Here is a 17,904-nt window from a genome sequence, read left to right as displayed (position 1 = left end):
AAAACCAAACAGAAGTTACCCTTTTGTAAGAGGCATTTACATTTACAAGGGAAACCTCCATTTGTAAGGGTGTCCCCCTCTACCAGAAAGAGAAGGATAACTCAATCTTCAGAACTCTTATCAAAGAAGGTAAAACTTAAATCTGTATCACAACCTTACCCTTGTTTACTGTGCTTTTCCTGGTAATCTGTCTTAACTGACTCCCCATACCCAAAATCTTCTTTTCTCTTAAGATGAACATGGTGAAGGCTTTGGCCACTTTAGGGAGTTACTTAGTTTTATGTGGGTCTCTCCCATTTATACAGAAAATACTAATGTCATTAAACTTTTATTTGTCTCTTGTTAAGTGATCTCATGTCAATTTAATTCTTAGACTACACAGAGGAACTCTGAAGGGTAGAGAAAAATTTTTCCTCCCAAACAATGACAAAAGTATTTTGATAATAATAAATTTCCAAGGCTTTATAGAGACCAAATACATAAGATGGAGGGTAGCCGTGGTTTATGATGGAAAGAGCATAGAAACAGACCTGGGTTTTATTCAGCCCTGGGCATACCAACCACAAAAGCCTGGTCAACTTATTTAATATTTTATATTTTTTTTAAAGATTTTATTTATTTGACAGAGAGAGATCACAAGTAGAGAGAGAGAGAGAGGAGGAAGCAGTCTCCCCGCTGAGCAGAGAGCCCGATGCAGGACTCGATCCCAGGACCCTGAGATCACGACCTGAGCAGAAGGCAGAGGCTTAACCCACTGAGCCACCCAGGCAGCCCCAACTTATTTAATATTTTAATGCACAGCTGACAACATCTATTTCATAGGACTGCTGAGAGAATTAAGTGAAACCATACAGTTGGTACCTAGAATGGAGAAGGCACTCAGCAAAAAATGTTTTTACCACCCTAATTCCTTCACTTATCAATTCAGTGCAACTTCTCTATCTCAGCTGTATCATTCACCCGAAAGTCAATAGGTACAACTAACCAATTTCTTTCTTGAGGAAAAACTGTTGCTCTGATAAAGTACAGATTGGAGAAGATGAGAAAAATAAAGAGATTGCCTGGCTGTGTTACTGATGAAAATTTTATCATAAGACTAAAAGAACAAGAACTCCACAGGCTTAGTTAGGGCAGTATGTATTTGGGACTCCCCTTGATTCTTCGAAATCCAAGGAAATCAGGAACCACATGAATGACAAAAACATACTAATAAGATAAACAGTCTATTGACAAACCAGGGCAGTCAATCCCTGCAAAGAAGTGTTACTTATTGGAGTGCCTGGGTGGCTCAGTGGGTTAAGGCCTCTGCCTTCAGCTAAAGCATCCTGGGATCGAGCCCCACGTCGGGGTCTCTGCTCCCCGGGGAACCTGCTTCCTCCTCTCTCTCTGCCTGCCTCTCTGCCTACTTGTGATCTCTGTCTGTCAAATAAATAAAATCTTTAAAAAAAAAAAAAAAGAAGTGTTACTTATTGATATGGAAGATCTCATTATTATGAGTTAAATCAAAGGTTCTAAACCCTGGCTTCACATTAGAATGGGGGGAAGGAGACTTTTAAAATATACCAGTGTCCAGGCCCTACCCACCCAGGATTTTGATTAATTGGTCTTGGCTTCAGGCCCAGGAAATTCTGTTTTATTAAAAGCTCCCCAGGTGGTGCTAATATGCAGTCAGAGCTGAGAACCACTGATCTAAAGTGTTTTTAAAAACCCAGGGGGCGAAAGTGAACACTGAGCACCCAAGGTCCATACTATAAGGCAAAAGCTATTTATCTTCTGGAGGCACACCAAGCTGACAGAAAGGGAAAAGCAGGTTCAGAACAAAAATGCCAAGCTTTCAGGAACTCTAGAATTCTTTAGAATCTTCTGTGGCATCCTGACCACTCACAGAGGTATCTTTTTAAACTTTCTCAACTGGAGTTAACAAATGAGCTATTTTCAGTCCAACTAGCTGTATCAGCACCTGCCTACCAGTAAACTAAGGATGGGCCCTCATATGGTGAGCAATGCTTTTAAATGGTGTGGCTGGGACAGCTATCACCAAAGGAGACAAGCCTAACTATTTTACCTCAGATTAAGCCTTCTTCCCAGTGCCAAGAACTGAAGCTCTGTCAATCAAAGATCCTGCTTTCCCAGGTGAAAGACCTTCTCCTGGTGGTACCTCACATAAAACCAAATAGGTCCTGCGTTGAATCCATATTTGCAGCTATTCTTGTTTTATAGGAATCATACTGCTCTCACCTACAAGCCTTTAGGTTTTGTAGGAAAGTATCCTCTAATAGACGGCCATTCAGGACACAGAACTGTGTAGTTCATAACTGCCCCACTTCTCTGATAACAAAATGGTTACCTGATAACATGGTCTACCGATAACATGATGAACACATTACTTATTCTCTAGTAGTTCCACAGTGATGATTGTATTCCAAATATATTTTTTTAAAAATCTACTTGAATGCAGCTTAGACATGTAATCACTTAGGAGCAGCAAGAGTAATAGCTAAGACATAGCACCAGTTACTCTGTGCCAAGCACTGTTCAAAGGGCTTAAGAAATGTTAATTAATTTGTCTTCACAAGGATCTATGAAGTGGGTATCATTAATGTCCCCATGTTAAAGACAAAGAAATCAGGTATAAACAAGATAAAGAACTAGTAAGAAGTGCAACTAGGAGAGGGTGGGGGGAGGCGGTAGTTGGGGGGGATAAGGAAGATAAAAATGAAACAAGATGGGATCAGAAGGGAGACAAACCATAAGAGACTCTTAATCTCACAAAACAAACTGAGGGTTGCTAGGGGTGGCAGGTAGGGAGAGGGTGGATGGGTTATGGACATTGAGGAGGGAATGTGCTATGGTGAGTGCTGTGAAATGTGTAAGCTTGATGATTCACAGACTTGTACTCCTGGGGCAAATAATACATTATATATTAACTTTAAAAAAAGTATATATATGTGTATGTATATATATACATACACATATATATATATCAAGGCACTCTTGGGGCACCTGGGTGGCTCAGTTAAGCATCTAGCTCTTGATTTTGGCTCAGGTCATGATCTCAGGGTGCTGGAGTCAAGCCCTGTGTCATGCTCCACACTCAACAGGGAGTCTGCTTGAGATTCTCTCTCCCTTTGCCCCTCCCCACCCCGCTCTTTCTCTAAAATAAATTTTTTTTAAAAATGGGACGCCTGGGTGGCTCAGTTGGTTGAGCGGCTGCCTTCGGCTCAAGTCGTGATCCCAGCGTCCTGGGATCGAGTCCCACGTCGGGCTCCTTGCTCAGCAGGGAGCCTGCTTCTCCCTCTGCCTCTGCCTGCCTCTCTGTCTGCCTGTGCTCACTCCATCTGACAAATAAATAAATAAAATCTTTTAAAAAAATTAAAAATAAAATAAAATCTAGGCAATCTGGCTCCCAGTAATGTTTATTGTAGGACATGCTACAATAAATGTTTAATGATTAGTTAACTTAATTCTGCAGAAATCATAAGAGAATTTATCTTAACCTCATGTTTAAAGACTTTCAAGGATAACTTTTTAAGTTTCATTGTTCATTCACCTCTGTTAAATGTATCAAAGCACTGCACAACGATTTGGCAAAGGGGCTTCCTGAGAGCAGTCAAACCCAGTCATACAGAGCACAGTACGTGACAGAAAGATATCCATGGGAAGGGAAAGCACAGACCTGCCAGTGACAAATGGAATGTATTATTATTCCCGACACCAGAGTTTTACTATGAAAGTAATCAACTATGAATTAAAAGAAAATATCTCATTTGTATGGGCAAACTTGTACTGCTTATTTTGAACACTATGCCAAACTGAATTCGAATTTCATTTTTAACATACACGTATATTTTTCACGTAGGAAAAATATAGGTAACATGGCAGGAGATAGTTTAAAAGATGACTGCGAGCAAAAAAAAAAAAATTGATTTGATCCTTTAAAACTATTTTACATGAGGGACATGATAGAGCTAACATTGCTTTCCACTACATTTTGGTTTTCAATCTCTGCCTCCCAAAGGCCTCTCTAAGCCTCTCCCTTCCAAAAGGAATTGTGCAAAAGTGAGGAAGAGTATCTTGTATCCACATGCTATTTATTCCTCTTCTTCTCTCTGTGCTTTAAGTTCCCAATGCCTTACAACACAAGAGCTGTGTGATTTATGGTTTTAATTAATTATAAGTCAAGCTATCCTAGAAAAACTATCATAGCTAAGAGAACTGTATTACAATATATTATATTTAAAGCAAATTGTACGCAACTGTTTTTACAGCTCTTGCGTTCTACTAAGGGAAGGCACTTCGGTGTGAGAAGTGTACAAGGGTTTTTCGGACACTGCAGTCAGGTAGCCAATTATCCCGAATAGAGCCCTGAGAGCATTAAGGTGCAGTTCAATAATCACTTCCTTATTTGTCTACTAACCTCACATTGCTAAATGTATTTTTCAACCAAATCCCTCTCTTATATTCTTAGTCACAGAGAATACTGCTATTTTTCAAAGCACTCAAATTAGGTCAGTGATAATCTTTGAAGTTTGTCCTTTGTATAGTAAGGATTTTTAGCAATATTCTCTAATATCCAACACTGTCTTAAAAGACGCTGAAAAAAAAATCAAGTGACAAACCTGTATTTATAATTCTGATAGTTTTATTTCCATCCTCTGTCTTCTAGCTTGCATTCCATTTAATGTATTTCCTACTGATTTATAAATCATGTTCATGTTAGCCCTTTCTGAATAACACAGAAAAGTTAGAGGAATATCATAAATATTAAGATACTAAGCCTTACTCTTTAAAACTCTATAGTTTCCAACCGGCATCCTTTTACATAGAACTGTGAAATAAACTCTAAACCACTTCTCCCCAAAACAGTTCGTTGAAAATAAAAAGGATCTGCAGTTCGAATCAGTAAATTCTTCATTAAGTGTTACCTAATGAAGATTTACTGTATTGTTTGGAAGGGTAAGGCTGAATTCCTATGATCCATCTGAGGTGTTTACCCAGCAAATATCACCTTAATGCACATTAAGTCCCAAAGTCTAGGCCAATCATTAAGCATCATGAATGCACTTAAACCAGAGACAGTGTTAGCGCTGTGTAAATCTAGAAACATCCCCCAAGGTGGAACCTTCTAATACATATCATCTACCTTGTTTAGGGTAATGAAACATTTTCCCCTTCGAAAAGCAAATCTAGGGGCGCCTGGGTCGCTCAGTGGGTTAAGCCGCTGCCTTCAGCTCAGGTCATGATCTCAGGGTCCTGGGATCGAGCCCCGCATCGGGCTCTCTGCTCAGCAGGGAGCCTGCTTCCTCCTCTCTCTCTGACTGCCTCTCTGCCTGCTTGTGATCTCTATCAAATGAATAAATAAAATCTTAAAAAAAAAAAAAAAAGAAAGGCAAATCTAACCCCTTCAAACCACATTCAAGAACACTGTTTCTTCAACCCTACATCTTGAGCTACTTGACTTCGTTGTTCACGGTTTCTGTAGATTTTGTTTTTCATGTATTTCTCATATGCTTAATAATCATATGAGTTATGCATTTACTAAAAGATCTCTATTCTAGGATTTACAAAAGAAATGCTCACCATCATTTATCAATCACAAGACATTTATATGATAATAACCAAATATAAATTATAAATTATGGGGAGGCCTGGGTGGCTCAGTCAGTTGGGCATCTGCCTTCGCTCAAGTCATGATCCCAGGGTTCCTGAATCAAGCCCCGCATCAGGCTCCTTGCTCAGCAGGGAGCCTGCTTCTCCCTCTGCCTGCCACTCCCCCTGCTTGTATGTGTGCATGCTCTCTTTGACAAATAAATGAAATCTTCAAAAAAATTATAATTTAGGTATATGTTTCTACTTAATGCAAGCTTTAGATGAAAAAGGAGGACACTGAGTTTTGCCTCCTGCTAAAATTACAACTCACCTGTTAACATTTTTTCAATTTTAGTGCATGACTCTTAACTCCATTTTAAGAAATTAAAATAATAAACTGAGATCCCAGACTGGTAAATTAATTTCCCTCTGCCTTCAATGGCCACAGAGAACATCAACATTGATGACTGACATATCTGATAATCTGTTGGCAACTAGAGAGTAAAAATGAGACCAAGGCTGAAAAGTACATAAGAGAAAAAAAAAAACAAAAAAACAAAAACAAAAACCAAAAAAACAGTATTTCCCAATTGGAGTCTTCAAGTAAAAAGCAGGTGATATACAATCAGCAAATGACCAACTTTTGTGTTTCCTGGTGAATGATTCTGTGTAAACTATTAATGAAAAATCTTGCCAAATATGTAAACATAAGAAAAAATTAACTCTGTGTAGGTAAGGGAAATACCTCAAAGTGATTTGATATTGGTATATCAGGTAGGTAGTTTGGCCAAGTTTATTTACAGTGTTGTGATTACAGTAGAGGCAGTACGATATGCTTACTTTGACAGAGTAAGATGTGATATTAAATGAATGTGTTTTACGCAGCTATTATGTAGTTTTCAACTACATGGCAAAATACAATGACTTGCACAAAATCCACAGTACTGGTGCTAGAAAGAATGCACACACAACCATACCTACACATATCCCTTTTCGGGGGGGGGGTCACTCTGAAAATCTTCTATATCCAAAGATCTGGGCTAGGGCTTTGGGAGATATTGATTAGCAGACATCCTTCGCTTCAAGGAGCTCATACACTAGTAATCATCAAACAAAACAGGATTACGTTTAATTGCTATGACTGAGGTTTTGGCACAGGGTAGGAACAAGGACAAAAGTTATTTCAACGGAGGCTGTTAGAAAAAGTGTCGTGGCAGAAACATTTAATTTAGTCACTGGCCGATGCAGAAAAGGGATATAATGGAGGGAGCTAACAGAAGGTGCAGGTCAGTTTGTAGGTACAATTTGCACATAATAAAAGGAAGAGATCCAAGGTATACCATCCTAAGAGTTTTGAAAAATATATATACCTTTATAATGACCACCCCAGTAAAAAAATCGTAACATTTCCATCATTCCAGAAAGTTCCTTATACCTCTTTCTAGTCAATCCCCACTGCCACAGAAAACCAATGACTTAATTTGTCCCCATAGTTTATTTTACGTGCTAACGAACATCGTATGGAATCATAGGAGACTGTGCTGTTCTGTGTAACTTCTTTCACTCCTGTTTTTTGAGAGACCTCTACATCGCTGTTCTATTTCATGGTTTATTTATCTAACCTTACTGGTCTGTTTTGATTACTTTAGCTTTATACGAAGTCTTGAACCCAGAAGGAGCTCTCCAATTTCATGCTTCAAGATGGTTTTGGCAATTCTAGGTCCTTTACTTTTCTATAAAAACTTTTAGGATCACCTTGTCCGTTTGAATGAATCTGAAAGACTGTAAATGGTGATAGTGGACATCTCTGCCTTGCAACTGATAGTCAGGAAAAGCATTGAAGCTTTCACCCCTGGGTATGAAGTCGGCTGCAGGTTTTTTTGACATGAAAACTTTACTGAGTTCAGGAAGTGCTTTTCTAGTTTGCTGGAAGGTTTGCACATACATGAATGTTATTCTTTCAAATGCTTTCTCTGCATAGATTGAGTTAATTATATAGGTTCTCCTCTTTTTAATAATTTGAACATGGTGACCTGCATGAATTAATAATTTTCAAATGCTAAATAACCTGATTTTCCTCAGAAAACTGTGTCACAATCTATTATGCTTCTATTTTATTGCTAATTTTGATTTGTTACTATTTTGTAAGGATACTTACAATCAGCTCCTAGAGTTTTCTGTTCTTATAACAATAGCTTGGGCCATATTCGAGTTATGCTGTCCTCAAAATCCCAGCTGGAAAGTATTCTTTCCATCATTATTTTCTTTTTTTAATTTTATTAATTGATTTGACAGACAGAGATCACATGTAGGCAGAGAGGCGGGCAGAGAGAGAAGGGGAAGCAGGCTCCCGCTGAGCAGAGAGCCCGATGTAGGGCCCGATCACAGGACCCTGAGACCATGAGCTGAGCTGAAGGCAGAGGCTTTAACCCACTGAGCCACCCAGGCGCACTGCATCATTATTTCCTTAAAGCTTTTAAGTTTGGAGCTACTTGTTCCGTAACTATTTTACAAAATTTAGCACTGAGACCATCTGGGCCTCCATTTTGCTTTGCAGGTAGGCTACTAAAAATGATTCAATTTATTTAACAAATACCGGGATATTTAGATTTTCCATTTCACCTTGTGTCAGTTCTTAGTAGGACTGTGATCTTCAAGCAATATTTCCATTTCACCTAAGTTGCTGAATTTTTTTTTTTAAGATTTTGTTTATGTATTTGACAGAGATCACAAGTAGGCAGAGAGGCAGGCAGAGACAGAGAAGGGGAAGCAGGCTCCCTGCTGAGCAGAGAGCCCCATGTGGGGTTCGATCCCAGGACCCTGAGATCATGAACCGAGCCGAAAGCAGAGGCTTTAACCCACTGAGCCACCCAGGTGGCCCTAAGTTGTTGAATTTATTGGCACAAAGTTGTTCAAAGTATTCCCTCATTATTCTAATAATGTCCATAGCAATGATATTATTTTATTCCTGCTATTGATAACTTGTGCTTTAGCTTTTTTTCTTAATCAGTTTAATCAGCCCTATCAGTTTATCAATTTTATTAATCTCTACAAAGAATCAACATTATTTTTTCTATTGCTTCTATTTTTCTATTGTTTCTATTACACTGACTTCTAGTCTTTATTATTTATTATTATTTCTAATTAGTAGGCTCTATTATTATTATGAAATGTCCCTTTTTATCTCTGGAAATACTGCTTGTCTTAAAGTTTCACTTTGTGTGATTATTAACAAAGCCACACCAACATACTTGGCGTTTGTATATCTCTTCCCACTCTTTTATTTTAACCTATCAGTGGCATTATACCTAAATTGTGTCGCTTTTAGACATTATAGACTTTGTCATGTTTTTGTGCACAATGAACATTTTTTACATTTTACAATTATTGCAATGATTGGGTTTTAAGTCTACCATTTGCTATTTGCCTTCCATTTATTCCATCTGTTTATTCCTGGGTTTTTCCTTTCTTGCCTTTGTTCAGCTTACCCAAATATTTTAAATACCCATTTTAATTCTTTTTTTTTTTTTTTTTTTAAGAGAGAGAATGTGAGCTGGGAGTAGGGGAGGGGCAAAGGGAAAGGATGAGAAAGAGAGAGAATCTTAAGCAGACTCCATGCCAGGAGTGGAGCTGGACATGGGACTTGATCTTATGACCGAGATCACGACCTGAGCCAAAATCAAGAGTCAGACACTTAAGTGACTGAGCTGTACAAGCACCACTCCATTTTAATTCTTTTTTTTTTTTTTTAATATTTACTTGAGAGAGAGAGGGGGAGAAAACACGGGAGGGGGAGAGGAAGAGGGAGAGAAGCAGACTCCCCACTGAATGAGGAGCCCAACATGGGGCTTGATCCTATGACCCCAAGATCATGACCTGGGTCGAATCCAAGACCTGGATCCTCAACTGACTGAACCACTCAGATGCCCCTCCATTTTAATTCTTATAATGGCTTCTTAGCTATATCTTTTTATAATACAGTCTAGTGGTTGTTCTGGGGACAAAAATACACATCTTTACTATTCAGAGATAACATTATAACTCTTCAGAAACATATAATTTCCATTTATTTCCTCTAACGTTTTTATTATCATATATTCTATAGCTAACTACGTTTAAATGTAAAGTAATATATCTTTTGAAAAAAATGAGAGAATAGTCCTTTATATTTAGCCTCCTGTTTACGATAGCTGGTGCTCTTCTTCTTCACATTAGATGGGCCTTCATCAAGGGTCATTTCCCTTAGTCTGAAGAATTTCCCTTAGCATTTCTTACAATGCAGGAGGTCTGGTGGTGAGTTTCTCTTAATTTTACTTTATCTGAAAGTATTTTTATCTTACCTATATTTTTGAAGGACATTCTCCCACTGGATTGGCATTTTTCTTTCAATACAGTTGACCCTTGAGCAACATGGAAGTGAGGGGCACCCACCCTGCACAGTCAAAAATCCACATGTAACTTCTGACTCCCTTCAAAATTTAACTATTAACAGCCTACTGCTGACTGGAAGCCTTACCAGTAATATTCCATGAATAGTTAATTAACAGAAATTCTGTATGTAATATGTATTATGGACTGCATTCTTTAAAAGCTAGGGAAAAGAAAATGTCACTTAGAAAATCATAAGAGAAAATACATTTACAGTACTATACTGTATTTATTGAAAAAATCTGTCAAGTGGACCCATGCAGTTCAACCCCATGTTGTTCATGGGTCAACTGTAGCTTAAAGATGGCATGCCATTGTCTCCAGACCTCCCATTGCTCCTGATGTAAAGTCAGCTATCATTCGTATTGCTGTTCCTCTTCATGTAATGTGTCTTTTTTCCCTTGGATCCTAACGCTCTCTATATGATTTGATTACGATATGCCTGCATATGCTCATCTTTATATTTATCCTACTTGGGATTCACTACATTCTAGAATCAGTACTTAGTGTTGTCATCACATTTTGGAAGTTTGCAGCCATTACTGTATTTTTTAAACATAATTTCCCCTCATTCCTTCTTGGATTTCAATTACATATGTATTAGACCACTCAGTATTAATTAGAAGTATGTAAGATATTCAACATTGTGCCTTTGGTCACAGAGGCCTCTTTTTTAACTTCATTATTTTCTCTTTTTCAGATTAGGTGATCTCAATGGATCTGCATTCAAGTTTTCAGGTCCTATCTTCTATTATCTTCAATTTGCTGTTAAGTCCATCCAATGAATTTTTTAGATGCTAATTTGTAATTTCAGGGAGTGTACTTAAACAATTAGAATTTCCATGTGATATTATTTTTTATAGTTTGCACTTCTTTGCAGAGATTCACCATTTGGTCACTCAGTATAACTATCTGGTTTGCTAAGTCCTTCAACACATTAAAAGGAGCTGCTTTAAAGTCCTTTTTTTGCTAATTTCAACATCTGAGTTATCTTGAGTTCTGTCTATATTGTCCATTTTTTCTTTATGTGTCAAAAATTCTGTTTATTCACATGTCTAATAATTTTTTGTGTTCTAAGTATCATGAATGGTAAACTGTAGAGACTCTAGATTTTATTCCTTTCTTCTGAATGATGTAGACTTTTTCCTCTCAGCCCCCTTGAGTTTTCAGAGGCTGGGTTTTATACTTGGTTACTGTGAATCTGATTAAGTTTTGGTCTTAGGGCAAATCCTTAATCACGCAACAAAGTCTTTACTTCTAAGGCCCAGTCCTTCTATAGCTCCAATGAAAAGCCTGAGCTGTAACCTCAAGTTTCAAACCCCAAATATGTCACTCCCCATAGAGGCAGGAAATAAAATCTCTCCCAGCTTTTATCATCTTGTAACTGTTGTTGCCCACAGGCTCCATAGAATCTCTGCTATATATTCAGAGTTTTGAGGTCAGTAAAACATCTGTGGCAAATTAATATTCAGATTTGGGGGGCTTCCTCCTTTACGGATCATTCTTTTTCTGGACTTACACCCTCAAATTCCACCTCACTCTGACCACTCTGAACTCTAGCCACTGAGACTGTAAGTTCAATAAAAAACTTTCATTTTCTACCTAAGTTCTAGTTGCCCATTACAGATTGAGGGCTGCCCTCAAGTAAAGCCATAAATGTAGACTCATTACGAGCCACTCAAGAATCAGATCCCCTGGGGCTCCTGGGTGCCCAGGTCAGTAAAGCCTATGCCTTCGGCTCAGGTCACGATCTATGGGTCCTGGGATCCAGCCCGACTTTGGGCTTTCTGATCAGCGAGGCGTCTGCTTCTCTCTCTCTCTCTCTCCCTCTGTACACACTCTCTCCACCTCTCTCTCTCTAATAAATAAATAAAACCTTAAAAAAAAAATCAAATCCCTTTCAGTTCCAACCTATTCTTAGAGCTGGAGTTTTGGGAGGTTCTTTGGAGTTTTTAAAATTCGTCTGTGGTTTATAATAGTCATCTTTAGGAGAGATTTGTCTTATAAAAACCACTCTCATTAGTAAACTATACTTACTGTTTACCTGGAAAAAAAAAATCAGATGGTTGAAAGTGAGGGAAATTTTTATTGCCAGATTTAGATACAAGATAGAAAATAAACCCAGGGCGCCTGGGTGGCTCAGCGGGTTACGCCGCTGCCTTCGGCTCAGGTCATGATCCCAGGGTCCTGGGATCGAGGCCCGCATCGGGCTCTCTGCTCAGCGAGAAGCCTGCTTCCCTCTCTCTCTCTGCCTGCCTCTCCGTCTACTTGTGATCTCTCTCTGTCAAATAAATAAATAAAATCTTTAAAAAAAAAAAGAAAAAGAAAAGAAACCCAAAGCTTTCTAGAGATGACAGCAAACAGTATCTATTAGCATTTAAGGGTTTGTACATAAGTTCACAGCTATTAACTCACCTGATCCTAATAATACTGTAGAACTGCAGAAGCACTGGCTACATAAAGATATCCGAGCTCAGATAAATTATGTGCTGTGAAAGCAAGTCTTAAACCTATTCCCCCCACAACACTATCAATATCTTTATGATAAAGAGTCTTATATCCTAATTTTGTCAATGACGAAACTACAAGTATCTTCAACATGAAGGTGTTAACTTGTAATCAAGCTGTTAGCCAAATCCATCTTTCTTAAGACAGCCGCTGCATGGTTAGTTTTTGTTAAAGACAGATCTATACTCTGTATTTTGTATGGAGCCAAACACCACTGATCTCTGAAAACTAAATTATAAAAACACCTTCCCCAGCATGAATTTGTTTAGAAATATCACCTTTTTGAAACATCATTCTTAAAAGCATCTTATTGACATGATTTTTTAAATTGTAAAATATTAGAGGGGAGAGAGGATCACTAATTTTTCATCCCAAAGTAAAAGTTATTTTCCATACTTTTAATAAACTTGATTCAAAGTATTACTAAAGAGAGTGCAAGGGATTTAAAGTTCTACTCATACCCATGAAGACTACCTTTCTATGTCCCCTTCAAGCTCTCAGACAGTCATCATAGCTCTCCACCTAGCTGCTTTAAAACTTCTCATTGCCCACATATGACTGGCCCTTTCACACTACTTACTGGGCTTCTGGAAATTATATTCCACCTAGAATTTCCTTCTCCTCACTATGCCTGGAACTCTCTTATTCATAAAGACTCAGCTCAAATATCTTTCCAGCATAAAGCTAATGAATTCACATACCCTAAGAGCTCTCATAACACTATCCAACATTTAATTAACAAGTTAATGAAAAAGTTTCTTTGTTAGTCTGTGACATACCTGAGAACAGATAAGTTTCTTACGTGTCTGTCTCTAGTAGCGTGCACAACATAGCATACAGAAGGTGCCCCCCCACAACAAGTTTTTCTTGAATGACTGAATGATTCTTATACTAACTGATGTCTCCAAGAGTAACACACCTCAGTACCTCACACCTGTATTCTGGTCACAGCCTCATATATATGTTCCCTACAACCATCCAGGGGCCAAGAGTTTAATAAATTCTGGTCATCACTCCATTAATCTTTGACTTAACATTATAGCATGCTCTGCTCTAAAATAGTTTCCCTTTTCCTGTAGATAGAAGTTCAAAACCTCTAAGCCTCAAATTCACAGACCTCTAGAATCTGGCTCCTATCTCTCATTCACTTCATTACCTCCGTTTCAAGCCTCCTCATCCTGCCCTCACCTAGCCTATATTCTGCCTGCATTTCCACCTGTGTCTGCCAATTCTTCAAAGAACTTAGTACAGGTCTCACACTGTCCATGAACTAGCCTAAAGATATTCCAGAAAAATCTCTCATACAGATGTTGCTAACTAATACTTTGTGCTTCTCATTCAACACATAACATTTTCTCATTTCTACTTCCTCAGCACACACAAAAAGCATGATGTAAATTACAAAAAATGTGAAAATACCTAGCACATTCAGACACCAAATGCTTATGTATGGGCTAGTGAGATAAGTCTAATTTTAAAAACTTAAATCTGAGAATAAAATGCATAAAAATCAACACAAAGAATAATTTAGCCCCTCTTATAAGTCACATGATGGTTTGTATAATCATAAATAGAGGAATACTTATTTGAAAACCATCTATGTCCAAAAAAGAAGGACAAAAAGTGTTCTGAAACCAGGGAGGCATTCCTTTCGAGAAAAGGAATGGGATGAGAAACTAATTTTCATTCTCTGATTTTTATTCTTAATAAGAAATACTTATAATTAATAATTTAGTTCTCCAGCTATCTATGAAGTAAAATGTATTCCTCAAAATACATTAATGAATCGGTATTTTGGTTTAAAAATCAATACCTTTTCACTTTAGTTAAGAGTTCCTTCCCTAGAGCTGAATCAATTCAGCTCAGTTCAATAAACATTAATTGAGCATTTTCTATGTTCCAGGCTCTTTCCTAGATCTAAAAATGAGTACAAAGTCAATGACATTCAGAAGTTCCAAAGTGAATTAGGAGACAGACAAAAAAGTAACAGTTCAAAGTAAGACGTGTATAAACAGTGAAGCTACATATAAAGTCTTATGAAAGGACAAAGGGACAGAAACAGCTTCACATGATACACAAAAGCAGAGATTTAAAGGAGGAGCCACAGGTAGACCAGTAAAGCAGGACAGGGTAGGAAAGCACTATAGGTAAAGTAAGCAGACAGAAAAAAACTAAAAACATGAGAAAGCAAGATGCAATTGGCATATTAGGTATCCAGACATGGCTGTTCTATAAAGGAAGAGAGAGGGAGGCAATGATAAGTTATAAAAATCTAGAAAAGCAGGCACAGATTGGATACCACAAACCATGATAAGAGCTTGATTTTTTATTTCCTGTGGGAAATGGAGAGGCTGTGAAACACTGAAGCAGTAGCATGCCCAGGTAAGTGTTTTATACAATCTCAGTGGCAGCTGTTAAATTTACTCTATTATAGGGGCGCCTGGGTGGCTCAGTGGGTTAAAGCCTCTGCCTTCGGCCCAGGTCATGATCCCGGAGTCCTGGGATCGAGCCCCACATCGGGCTCTCTGCTCAGCAGGTAGCCTGCTTCCCTCTCCCTCTCTGCCTGCCTCTCTGCCTACTTGTGATCTCTGTCTGTCAAATAAATAAATAAAAAATCTTAAAAAAAAAAATTTACTCTATTATATATTTATTAGAGGCCTGCAACAGGCCAGGCTTTAACTCAGCAATTAAAACAAAACAAACAAAACAAACCTTCATTTGCTTGAGGTATAGTGAGTGAATCTATGTCCAAAAAGCAAGACTAAAAATATCAGCACAAAAAAGGCAGTGATAAAACTTTATATCATTAATCCTATTAAACTATCTCTGCCATCTTTATAAGCACTATAATGTATTAGGTAAAAATAAAATTTTTCGTGCCAGCATGAGTCATCAGGGAAACGCAAATCAAAACCACAATGAGATACCACTTCGCACCCACCTAAGATGACGATAATCAAAAAGACAGATAAAAAACATTTACTAGGATGCAAAAAAACTGGAATTCTCATACACTGCTAAGTAGGGATGTAAAATAGTGCAGTACTTTGGAGACCAGTCTGCCAGTTCCTTGAAAGGGTAAACTTAGTTACCACATCGCCTAGTAATTCCACTCCTGGGTATATATATACCCAAGAGACTTGAAAACATGTCCACCTTGAAAGTTGTACAGAAGTGTTCATAGCCAAATAAATATAAATAGCCAGTAGTTGTTTATAATAGCCCAAAACTGGAAAATGTCCATCAACGGAGAAGTGGATAAATGGAATGTGTTATATCCATATTATTTGCCAATAAAAAGAAATAAAATACTTACACATACTAAAATATGAATGAACCTTCAATAAAAATGGTCAGTGAAAGAAGCCAGTCAACAAGGGACCACATATTGTTACATGAAATATTCAGAAGAGGCAAATCTATAGAGACAAAAAGTAGATTAACGAATCACCTAGAGCTGGCAGAAGCTGGTAGGCTGGGGTACAAAGTTTCTTTTTGGGGTAATGAAAATATTCTAAATTTGACTGCAGTGATGGCCAGCCACATAGCTCTGTGAATATACTAAAAGCCACTGAATTGTTGTATTGTAAACACATAAAGTGAATGGTGTGCGAATTATATCTCAATAAAGTTGTTTCTACAAAATTTTAATCATTAATGATTGTTTCAAAATCCTTATTCCTCTTTCCTCATGAAGCTGGATGACATCTTTCCCAGCAAACAATGTATAATAACAGAAGCATGCTAGACAAATATCAAGGTTCAATTTTCTACTGGCAATTCTCTTTTCCAGAAAAACTAATCTTGTAGTTGTTCAGCAGAAAACAATTTATTTCTATGATCTCCAAATAAGAGAATAGCTTTAGCCCACCTGGCACAAAAGACAAGTTAGTTTTTCAAGCACATCAAAGGCTAAAAAGTTTTTAGGTCTGATTAATCAGTATCATCTTCTATAAGCCTTCATCTGATCACTACTGTAAAAATTTTCAGTAACTATATTTTAAATTATAAAATATTGGAAGAGAATGAGGAAGAAAGTAGTTAGATTTCAAGTAAGAAGAACTGGCCCTAAACTCTTCTATGTAACAGCCAGGTGGCCTCAACCAATTCTTTAACTTCTCTTAGCATTTTTTTTAATCTAAGAATCATATCAGTTCCACCAGTTCTCTCAAAGTTTTGGTTAGGATCAAATAATACTCGCTAACAGACTCTAGAACTGTTCATCACTACAATGTAAACTGGTAAAATCTGGGACACTAGTTATACAGTAACACCAAATGTTGGGTAACGTGAGAGTTTCAGAGGCAATAAAAGTCAAAAAGAGAAATAAACAATGTTAAAATGTAAAAACTCTTGTAAGATAGGGGACATCTTACTTTATAACATGCAAAGCTACGAGTATGAAAAAGTTCTATATATGACATCTACACCCACATTTTAATTAGAATTTCTGAAATATACTGCCACAAGAATGAATTATTTGTTGTTATAATTTTAAATAAGTTATAACAGCTGACCATTCTAAAGCTGATGTTAAGGTAGTACTTCAACCTTTATTTGCTTGTAACCACACTCCCATTAGCCCAAGAATCAGAGAAGTTAAATGGACTGCTAAGGATGCTAAATACTGGAAAAGAATAACACAGAGAGAATTCACCAGTAAAAAAAAAAAAAGGAAACTTATCTGCATGTGGACAGAATGCATATTCATGCAAACAAAAAGTGAGTTCCAAGAGATCTGGTATGTTAATGCATTCGGCTGACTACCAGCCTAAGTTAGTTTTCGCATCCTCTTATGTTTTATTTTTTTCACCCTTCAGTCTAGTATTGTGGGAAAAAGCACACAGCATGCTATTCCGCTTTACTGCAAACTTACGTCTCCAACCTCAGCTGGGATCCCATGGTTATTCGGAAAATCATTTTTGTGTCTAGTCTTTTCTTTCTTATACTTTCTATGGCAGCTATAAGCATTTAACATGTATTTTCTCTAGGCCTCTTCCCTATCACCTCCAAGCCTCATCTGTACGGATAAAGAAAATGGAAGTCATAGGATGTGTTTTCCTTCAACCTCACTTATAATTTAACTATCATAGAATCCATCCTTTAATCATTCATCAGAATAGTAAATAATAGTGTGAATTGTTGTTTATTGATCATCTGCCATATGCCAAACAGCGGGCTGAAGACTTTATATATAGACGCTGCAATAATCTTACAAGTACTTTTGGTCCCATTTTTTACAATTACAAGAGTGAAGTTCAGGGACCTAAGTAACTTGTTCAAGGTTTGTAGCTAATGAGAGGTAGAAAACAGATCTGAATCCAGGTCTGTCTATAACTGTGTCACCCTGCCTCTGAAAAGTGTTCTAATGCCTGCCCA

At 37.5% G+C, this 17,904-nt stretch overlaps 1 protein-coding gene across 2 annotated transcripts in view; it reads right to left on the bottom strand.

The window, feature by feature from the left end:
* The window catches only part of SLC2A13 (solute carrier family 2 member 13), a 399,926-nt gene that overhangs the window by 316,316 nt on the left and 65,706 nt on the right, over positions 1 to 17,904 (bottom strand). The window lies entirely within an intron of this gene.

Source organism: Lutra lutra, chromosome 8 (genome assembly GCF_902655055.1).
Source record: "Lutra lutra chromosome 8, mLutLut1.2, whole genome shotgun sequence".
Classification (NCBI taxonomy): Eukaryota; Metazoa; Chordata; class Mammalia; order Carnivora; family Mustelidae; genus Lutra; species Lutra lutra.
The sequence above is the reverse complement of the archived record's forward strand: the minus strand, read 5'-3'. Positions and strand labels throughout refer to the sequence as shown.